Source organism: Ctenopharyngodon idella, chromosome 10, assembly GCF_019924925.1.
Source record: "Ctenopharyngodon idella isolate HZGC_01 chromosome 10, HZGC01, whole genome shotgun sequence".
NCBI classification, from domain to species: domain Eukaryota; kingdom Metazoa; phylum Chordata; class Actinopteri; order Cypriniformes; family Xenocyprididae; genus Ctenopharyngodon; species Ctenopharyngodon idella.
The window spans coordinates 20,114,001-20,124,483 of record NC_067229.1 but is presented as its reverse complement, the minus strand read 5'-3'; positions in this window follow the sequence as shown (position 1 = coordinate 20,124,483).

Below are 10,483 nucleotides of genomic sequence, written 5' to 3'. Positions count from 1 at the left end.
TCTAGTGTTTTGTTATTATTCCACATTTCAGTTTTTGTGCAATTTCACAATGCAGTAGACATCTTACAATTGTTTAGATTTGTGAAAATTTATTTTATTTTATAAGACAATGAAGAAATTTTGCCAACCTATTTGGCCAGATTCTACTCAAAAAATATTTTTCGAAGTTTCAAAGATTACTGGAGTATGTTTTACAAGAAAATGCAATTTCACAGTCTTTCTACTTCAAAATTTAATTTACTTCAATGTTACTTGCTGTTTCTTTGTAATTATGACATTTCTGAGTGCAAATTGTTTCAAATTAAATCCTACACCATTTTTTTGTTCAGTGTAATTGTGAACCCTATTAACAGTGGCAAGAGGGAACAACACTCAAGAGACATCTCTGTGCTAAGCAGTTTTTACAATTATTTTCAAGTAGGGCTCTGGCAACACAAATGTTTGAAACTACTCTTTAAACTTGTACACCAAGCATAAAGTGATCATAGTTTTCTCCATATAATTCAGTGGTTTGGTTTTGTTGAAATGCAAATACTTGCAAATATGTTTAATGGGATATGGCACACAAGTCCACAGTCATCCAGCGGTTAACCTGGAAAATCAACCAAGCATTTCAGAAGCTGGATATCCAGGAAAATGGGGTCAACAAACCCATCTTTATCTACCAAACAATGACATCATGGTTAAAAAAAACCACAGGGACTAAACATTACAAGTGACAGCACATACTCAAAGAGACCAGTCAGAAAACGTTTTCTTAGATAATAGAGTTTCTAACCTTCATTTTAGAGGAAACTTCCCAAACCAAACTGCAAAACTAGAAGAAATTTGAATCTGAAATATCAAAAGTCTGAAATAATTGGTAAAATATTGTAATGAGCAGTATTTTCTGATAAATTTGCAGGTTTAAACCAATTTATCATTCTTAATCTGATATGTAATAGTATATACTATCCACAGAGTTTTAAGACAGAGTATAACAATATGAGGACACAATACTGTGTCATTAAATGTCATTAATTTGCATAAACCATATATGAGGGCTCCATATTGCCAACTGCCTTACAATATAATACCCAATGTGAAGTCACAGTTTAGCACATTGTGATGCATCATTTGAAAACCAACAAGAAATAGTACTCCATCCAGGCACTTCTGACACATTTTCAATGACATATTATTTGGGACTCAATAGCCATGTTTCCACTCTCGGGCCAAAAGTGAGCATGCTAGTCCGTGCCAGGGGCAGTCATGTTTAATCCTGATCTTGCATACAATTGGTGCTGCGTACGAAATCAAATACATCCCTATATAGTAGGAGAAAGAGTAAAACCAGAAGAGTAGTGCTGTATGTCAAGTCAAGTCACCTTTATTTATATAGCACTTTTTACAATGCAGATTGTGTCAAAGCAGCTTTACAGCGATAACTGGTATATAATTTTGGCTGCACAGCAGCTCTTAAAGAAAATGCTGTCAATGTAGGCAGATCAAAGCACTGAATATCAAATGTCAAGTGTCCCCAACTAAGCAAGCCAAAGGCGACAGCGGCAAGGAACCCAGACTCCAACAGGTGACATCAGGTGGCAAACAGGTGGCAAATAGGTGTTAAAATGGAGAAAAAAACCTTGTGAGAAACCAGGCTTAGTCGGGGGGCCAGTTCTCCTCTGGCAAACAGTGCTTTGTTATGATTCAGGTAGCTATCATAAGCCTGATAGGATTGCAACATTCAAAGTATTTATTCCAGTTCAACCCAGTTGAGGATCGTATTCATCATGCCGGTATGGACGGTTTGTTGAGGAACTGTGCCACTGGCTGTCGTGTCGATGAGGCCTTCACAATGGATGATCTAGTTGACTCAATCTCTGCTGACACTTCAGGGGTGCGTTGTGGTCGTGTCAAGGCGTAGGTCCTCAATCTCAACTGGATACGGCCTGGATCCGGTTGACTACGGTAAACCTCGGGATAAACTGAAAGACTAATATTACCGTAGATGCCATTCTTCTTCTGATGTAATGAGTACATCTGGTGTTATAGCAAGTGTTCCCGGTTCCGGCTGACCTAATTTATGCAGCCTAATAATCCTTTAACGGATTTGAAAAAATAAATTGATAATGTGTTATGTGTATGCCAGGTTAAAGAGATGCGTTTTTAGTCTAGATTTAAACTGACAGAGTGTGTCTGCTTCCCGAACAATGCTAGGAAGATTGTTCCAGAGTTTAGGTGCCAAATAGGAGAAGGATCTACCACCTGCAGTTGATTTTGATATTCTAGGTATTATCAGCTGGCCTGAATTCTGAGATCGCAATAGACGTGAAGGACTATAATGCATTAAGAGCTCGCTCAGGTACTGGGGAGCTAAACCATTTAGTGCTTTGTAAGTAATTAGCAAGATTTTAAAATCTATACAATGTTTAACAGGAAGCCAATGCAGTGTTGACAGAACTGGGCTAATATGGTCATACTTCTTAGTTCTAGTAAGAACTCTAGTTGCTGCATTTTGTACAAGCTGTAGTTTGTTTAACAGGCGAGTGGAACAACCACCCAGTAGAGCGTTACAGTAATCTAGCCTTGAGGTCATGAACGCATGAACTAACTGTTCTGCATTTGTCATTGAGAGCATATGTCGTAGTTTAGATATATTTTTAAGATGGAAGAATGCGGTTTTACAGATGCTAGAAACATGGCCTTCAAATGAAAGTGTTAGACAGTATTCTAGGTTATTACGTGAAGAAGTTTTTGGTCCAAAAATTAGAATCTCTGTTTTTTTCTGAATTTAGCAGTAGGAAATTACTGGTCATCCAATTTTTTATATCAGTGAACAGCAACGGTCCTAGTACTGAGCCTTGTGGTACTCCATATTGAACTTGTGATCGATATGACATCTCTTCGTTTACTACTACAAACTGATAACGGTCAGATAAGTATGATTTGAACCATGACAGTGCAATTCCACTAATGCCGACATAATTTTCGAGTCTATTTAAAAGAATATTGTGATCAATAGTGTCAAATGCAGCACTAAGATCCAGTAACACTAACGCCCCGGGTTACTTCGCTGTAACCCTGTTCCCTGAAAAGGCGGGAACGAGAAGCTGCTCTTTATTCAGCGCTGTGGGAACATCTTTAGTCGTGACCAGCTGTGAATATATGTGTAAAACAACATCAATGATATATAACTATATTTATAGCCTTGCGTGACGTCATTGGAATGCGTCGTAAGCGAGGCTATAATTAGATGTGCCACAGGTGCATCAGCAGATATTTTGTCTGAAGAGCAGTCCTGGGACATCCCAGTGCGGCAATGAAAAGCAGCTTCTCGTTCCTGCCTTTTCAGGGAACAGGGTTACAGAGAAGTAACCCGGGGCGATCCCTTTCAAAGGCTACACTCTAAGCTGCGCTTTATTCAGCGCTGTGGGAACGAGAATACCCACGCCGCCGCACTGTGTGTCCGGACCCCCTGGCTGTGAAGTGTGTCACAAGCACAGAGAGTCTCAGACACTAGCTTGTGATGTCGACTCAAGGACATGAGAGCCCGGAGTAACATGAACATCCAAACTATAAAACCTTATGAATGTGTGCGGTGAGGACCAACCTGCCGCATCACAAACATGTTGCAAGGGAGCGCCCCCTGCCAAAGCTCTAGAAGAGGCAACTCCCCTGATGGAATGAGCCCTAATACCTGTTGGCGAAGTGTGACCACGCGCCTCATAGGCAAGGGCAGTAGCATCTCTCACCCAATGTGACATGGTCTGTTTCGTGGCGGCCGCACCCCTGTTATGGCCGCCATGACAAACAAACAGTTGCTCTGACTTACGCCACTGGCTGGTGCGGTGGACATAAGTCTGAAGAGCACGGACTGGACACAGTCTGTGAAGTTTCTCCTGATCCGGCGTTGTGAACGGTGGAGGGCAGAAGGCTTCAAGAGTGACTGGATGCAAGGTCGAGAAAGGTACCTTCGGCAGATAGTCAGGGTGAGAATGCAAAATAGCTTTCACCATTCCTGGGGCAAATGTCTAAGCAGGATGGCACAACGGACAGAGCCTGCAAGTCCCCAATTCTCTTTAGAGAAGTTATAGCCATGAGAAAAAAACATTTTTAGAGTTAACAGCTTGTCAGAAACTGACTCTAACGGTTCAAAGGGAGTTTCAACCAGGCCCTCCAGGACTATTGCTAGGTCCCATGAAGGGATCCTGGTTCTTGAAGGAGGCCTAAGCCGCCTGGCTCCTCGAACGAAGCGAGAGAGCAGGACATGCTTGCCCAAAGGCACCCCGTCAACCAGGGCGTGGCAAGCCAAAAGAGCGGCCACATAAACCCTGAGAGTGGCGGGGCATGTACCTGTTGATAACTTTTCCTGCAGGAAGTCCAGAACTGTAGCAATTTGGCAGTTTACTGGATCTGCATTGTGTGCAGTACACCATCTTTCAAAGACACCCCATTTGTTGGTATAACTTGCTCTAGTAGAGGGAGCTCTAGCATTTAAAATAGTCTCGATAACTTCAGGTGAAAGCCCTGTGTCCCTCAGTTGGTTCCCCTCAGGGGACAAACATGAAGATTCCACATCTCCGGCTGGGGATGAAAAATTGTCCCCTGCGCCTGAGACAGAAGGTCCCTCCTGCTCGGTATCGCCCAAGGCGAGCCGTCGAGGAGAGATATTATCTCTGAGAACCATTTTCTGTTTGGCCAGCGCGGCGCTATCAGTAAGAGGCAAGTCCCTTGTTGGCGAACTCTGGCTAGAACTCCTGGGAGCAGAGCAACTGAAGGAAAGGCATACAGGCGCATCGAAGGCCATGTATGCGCCATCGCATCCAGACCTAGGGGGGCTGGGTGACTCAGAGAGAAGTAAAGGGGACATTGCGCTGTCTGTTGAGAGGCGAAGAGGTCCACCTCCGCTTCGTAGAATCTCAGCCATATCTGCTTCACTACCTCGGGGTGAAGTTTCCATTCCCCGCTCGGTAGTTTCTGTCTGGACAGTAAATCCACTCCCACATTCTTGTTCCCAGGAATATACACTGTCTCAGTGACAGAATTTTGTCCTGGGCCCAAAGAAAAATCCTATCCTGTTCAGATGACACGAGCGCAGACCTCCCTGGCGATTTATATAAGAGACTGCTGTTGTGTTAGGGTTAGTCCATCCGCACTAGGACATGACAGCCTCTCAGCTGGTGGACGAAGTATTTCAGGGCCAGAAATACAGCCATCAATTCTAGGCAGTTGATGTGCCAGACGAGCTGATGGCCCCCCCATTCCCCTTGGGCTGGACGGCCACTTAAGACCGCTCCCCAGTCCGTCAGGGAGGCGTCTGTCGTTAGCAATCTGCGACGACATGGCGCCCCTAGAGTGGGACCCAAGGTGAGGAACCGGGGTCTGAGCCACACAGATAGGTTACGAAGCCCATGGCGCGTAACCCTCAGGGGTTTGGCCCTTGGATGAAACCCCCTGGCTTTGAGCCACAACTGAAACGGTCTCATATGCAGCAGGCCCATAGGAATTACCGAGGACGCTGATGCCATGAGACCTAACATTCTCTGAAACTGTAGAACAGTACGATCTTGGCCTAGCCTGACATTTCTCAGGGTGTGAAGAATGGTCTTGACTCGAGCGGGAGACAATTGTGCCCGCATCGTGGTCGAATCCCAAACGACCCCTAAATATGTTGTTCTCTGGGTTAGACAGAGAACGCTTTTCTTCTCGTTGAGTCTCAATCCTAGAGAAACCAGATGAGCTAAAACAACATCTCTGTGTTTTAATGCCATCTCTCGCGACTGCGCTAATATTAGCCAGTCGTCTATGTAATTCAAAATGCGAATGCCCTGGAGTCGCAACGGAGCCAGTGCTGCATCCATGCATTTTGTGTATGTGCGGGGTGATAGGGCTAGGCCGAATGGAAGAACCCGATACTGGTAAGCTTCGCCCCCGAAAGCGAACCTCAGGAGCCTCCTGTGTTGTGGCAATATTTCGATGTGAAAATATGCGTCCTTGAGATTGATCGTGACGAAACAATCGCACTGTTGGATTTGCGACACGATCATCTTTACTGTTAACATTTTGAACTTGAGAGCTTTGACTGAACGGTTCAAGCCTCGAAGATCTAAAATTGGACGCAGCCCCCAGCCTGAGTCTCTCTGTAGAGGGGAAACACGTTCTATGGCCCCTTTCTCCAGAAGAGTTTGCAGCTCTTGTGACAGTAACGTTGCTTGCCCCGGCTTCACGGTAGTGGAGACCACGCCGTTGAAACGCGGAGGACGACGGAAAAATTGAATTGTATCCAAATTCTACTGTCTTTAGAACCCACGCGGAAATCCCTGGCAGTAGTTTCCACGCTGCCAGGCTTTCTGAAATGGGCACTAATTTTGACACTTCCTTTTGAGGGGATACTAGGTGTTCCGCATCCTGATGTGTTAAAGGAGCTAACGGAACACCTAACATTTCGTTCGAAACCGCTGCCCTGCCCTCAGGAGGGTTTTTGTGGAGATGTCGAGAAGGAGCGAGTTTTGGATGTAATACGCGCCCCGTCCCGAGGGGGGCCATCCCCACAGGGCTGGGCGCAAGACCGTCAGGATTTCTTCTTTTTTTGCAGAATAGTCCCCAGTCTACGAAGGGGAGCTCGACTCGCCACACTCTGCTTTTGAACCTCCCTTTTAGAAGGACCAGGTTGGGGCTGGGTGGCTGACGGAATCCTCCCCCTGAGTGCGGCGAGGAAGGAACTTCACAAAAGTGTGGCTCGATGAAGCTCTGTGAACGCTTCCTCTGTGATGGTAGTGCCAGCACTCAGATCCTTCAACAGGTCAGCTTGGTACGCCTGTAACACTGCCATAGTGTGCAGCGCAGCACCAGCCTGACCTGCAGCTTGGAAAGCTTTTCCCACAAGTGCCGAGGTGGTTCTACAGGGCTTTGTGGGGAGGGTAGGTTTTTTTAATGATGATGCAGACACAGGCGAGAGATAGCTCGCAAGCGTCTCTTCAACCTGTGGCATCATCGTATACCCCCGTGCTTCATCGTATACCCCCATGCTTCAGCTCGAGTTACTACCTCGAGTAATTCCTCAACGGCTTTATCATCCCGTGAGGAACGCTCAGAGGCAGCAAACTCGAGAAGAGAATCATCGTCCCCCGCGTGAGCTGAAGAAGCACCGGAGTGTGCTTTAGGATCGCGCGAGGAGACGCGTGGACCAGGTGACAAATCGGGCGAAAGGGCAGGACCCGTCTCCCGTTCGTCAGCGAGATCCATTTGCGAGCCCCATGATCTTAATGCGGGTGCTGATCCCTGGAAGAAAGAGAGACGAGCACGAAGCATCTTAACTGTGAACAGTTCACAATGCTCGCACTCGCCGCCTTCCAACGCAAGGACAGCGTGCTCTTCCCCCAAACAAACAAAACAGTACGGGTGTGTGTCCGTTTCGGAGATTGGACGCGAACACGGAGGAACACACCGTCTGCCTTGTTCAGTCATACTTCCTCTCTCTATATACAGGTGCTGGTCATATAATTAGAATATCATCAAAAAGTTGATTTATTTCACTAATTCCATTCAGAAAGTGAAACTTGTATATTATATTCATTCATTACACACAGACTGATATATTTCAAATGTTTATTTCTTTTAATTATGATGATTATAACTGACAACTAAGGAAAATCCCAAATTCAGTATCTCAGAAAATTAGATTACTTAAGACCAATACAAAGAAAGGATTTTTTGAAATCTTGGCCAACTGAAAAGTATGAACATGAAAAGTATGAGCATGTACAGCACTCGATATTTAGTTGGGGCGCCTTTTGCCTGAATTACTGCAGCAATGCGGCGTGGCATGGAGTCGATCAGTCTGTGGCACTGCTCAGGTGTTATAAGAGCCCAGGTTGCTCTGATAGTGGCCTTCAGCTCTTCTGCATTGTTGGGTCTGGCATATCGCATCTTCCTCTTCACAATACCCCACAGATTTTCTATGGGGTTAAGGTCAGGCGAGTTTGCTGGCCAATTAAGAACAGGGATACCATGGTCCTTAAACCAGGTACTGGTAGCTTTGGCACTGTGTGCAGGTGCCAAGTCCTGTTGGAAAATGAAATCTGCATCTCCATAAAGTTGGTCAGCAGCAGGAAGCATGAAGTGCTCTAAAACTTCCTGGTATACGGCTGCGTTGACCTTGGACCTCAGAAAACACAGTGGACCAACACCAGCAGATGACATGGCACCCCAAACCATCACTGACTGTGGAAACTTTACACTGGACCTCAAGCAACGTGGATTGTGTGCCTCTCCTCTCTTCCTCCAGACTCTGGGACCCTGATTTCCAAAGGAAATGCAAAATTTACTTTCATTAGAGAACATAACTTTGGACCACTCAGCAGCAGTTCAGTTCTTTTTGTCTTTAGTCCAGGCGAGACGCTTCTGACGCTGTCTGTTGTTCAAGAGTGGCTTGACACAAAGAATGCGATAGCTGAAACCCATGTCTTGCATACGTCTTTGCGTAGTGGTTCTTGAAGCACTGACTTCAGCTGCAGTCCACTCTTTGTGAATCTCCCCCACATTTTTGAATGGGTTTTGTTTCACAATCCTCTCCAGGGTGCAGTTATCCCTATTGCTTGTACACTTTTTTTCTACTACATCTTTTCCTTCCCTTCGCCTGTCTATTAATGTGCTTGGACAGAGCTCTGTGAACAGCCAGCCTCTTTTGCAATGACCTTTTGTGTCTTGCCCTCCTTGTGCAAGGTGTCAATGGTCGTCTTTTGGACAACTGTCAAGTCCGCAGTCTTCCCCATGATTGTGTAGCCTACAGAACTAAACTGAGAGACCATTTAAAGGCCTTTGCAGGTGTTTTGAGTTAATTAGCTGATTAGAGTGTGGCACCAGGTGTCTTCAATATTGAACCTTTTCACAGTATTCTAATTTTCTGAGATACTGAATTTGGGATTTTCCTTAGTTGTCAGTTATAATCATCAAAATTAAAAGAAATAAACATTTGAAATATATCAGTCTGTGTGTAATGAATGAATATAATATACAAGTTTCACTTTTTGAATGGAATTAGTGAAATAAATCTACTTTTTGATGATATTCTAATTATATGACCAGCACCTGTATATAATATAATATAATATGTATATAATATATATGAAACGTTCACTTTCACTTGCACTGCAGAGTGAAAGGAGGAACAGATGAGAGAAAGTTTTCTGTGCTCTGCCTATCAAATCTAACTCCTGACAAGAGGGAAAGAGAGAGATGATAGATGCTTTGAGATACACAGTTCACACAACTTCACAGAATGGCCTCTGAAGACAAAAGACCTGCTGATGCACCTGTGGCACGTCTAATTATAGCCTTGCTTACGACGCATTCCAATGACGTCACGCAAGGCTATAAATATAGGTCAATTTCATTGACGTTGTTTTACACATATATTCACATCTGGTCACGACTAAAGACATTGCCACAGCGCTGAATAAAGCGCAGCTTAGAGTGTAGCCTTTGAAAGGGAACAGAGAGATACAACCACGATCTGATGATAAGAGCAAATCATTAGTAACTCTAATGAGAGCAGTCTCAGTACTATGGTACGGTCTAAATCCTGACTGTAAATCCTCACAGATACTATTTCCTTCTAAAAAGGAACATAGTTGTGATGATACTGCCTTTTCTAGTATTTCTGACAGAAAAGTATGTCCGAATACATAGCATTTAAAAAACAGTAGATGAAAAGTACCTTGATGACTTTGGCTATGTTCAGACTGCAGGCAAATCTCAGGCAGACTGTTCACACTTAATTGCAAGTGATCAAATAAGATTTGTGTGCCCATTTATAATGATCCTTGAATTGACTGAGACGCTAAAATCTCTCAAGCATCCTTGCTTTATATTTTGATTTAAATCTAAAAACACATCCATACTGTACGTCCCATTTGGAACAGCTAATGCCACGTCTGCAAAAGAAATGTTAAATGAAATATTGCATCTAATCTGGGTGACATTTCTTTGTGAGATTCACCCATCCACTCTCCAGGCCTTGCCATTGAAAATCTATTTAAGGATTGTTATGCTGAAATCCTTCACTGTGATCAATGGAATCTCATTAGTGCTCATATATAATGCAGGCGAACCGTTTCTATTTCAAGAGATGATCTTTCAGTTTTGATATGTAGAAGAATGATTGTGTGAACCATCCATTAAGAACCACATTGATCATGCATGCATTCTTATTCATGTAAATTGTAAATCTGATCAAAGCTATTTTTAGGGGGGGGGGCATTAATTTGTAATTAAAATTAATGCCATTTTTTAAGTATGCCGTGTCATGTACAAAATGCTGCACAATACACAAGCACAACAATCAAAGACATCGTCTAGCGCAGGGGTACTCAACAGGCGGCCAGCATCCGGCCCGTCAGCATTAAATTTGTGGCCCGCATCATGCTACATATAAATGTATTTTTATTATAATTTGCGTTCAAAATTAGCGTGAATATTACTTCGTTTTTTTACACGTACA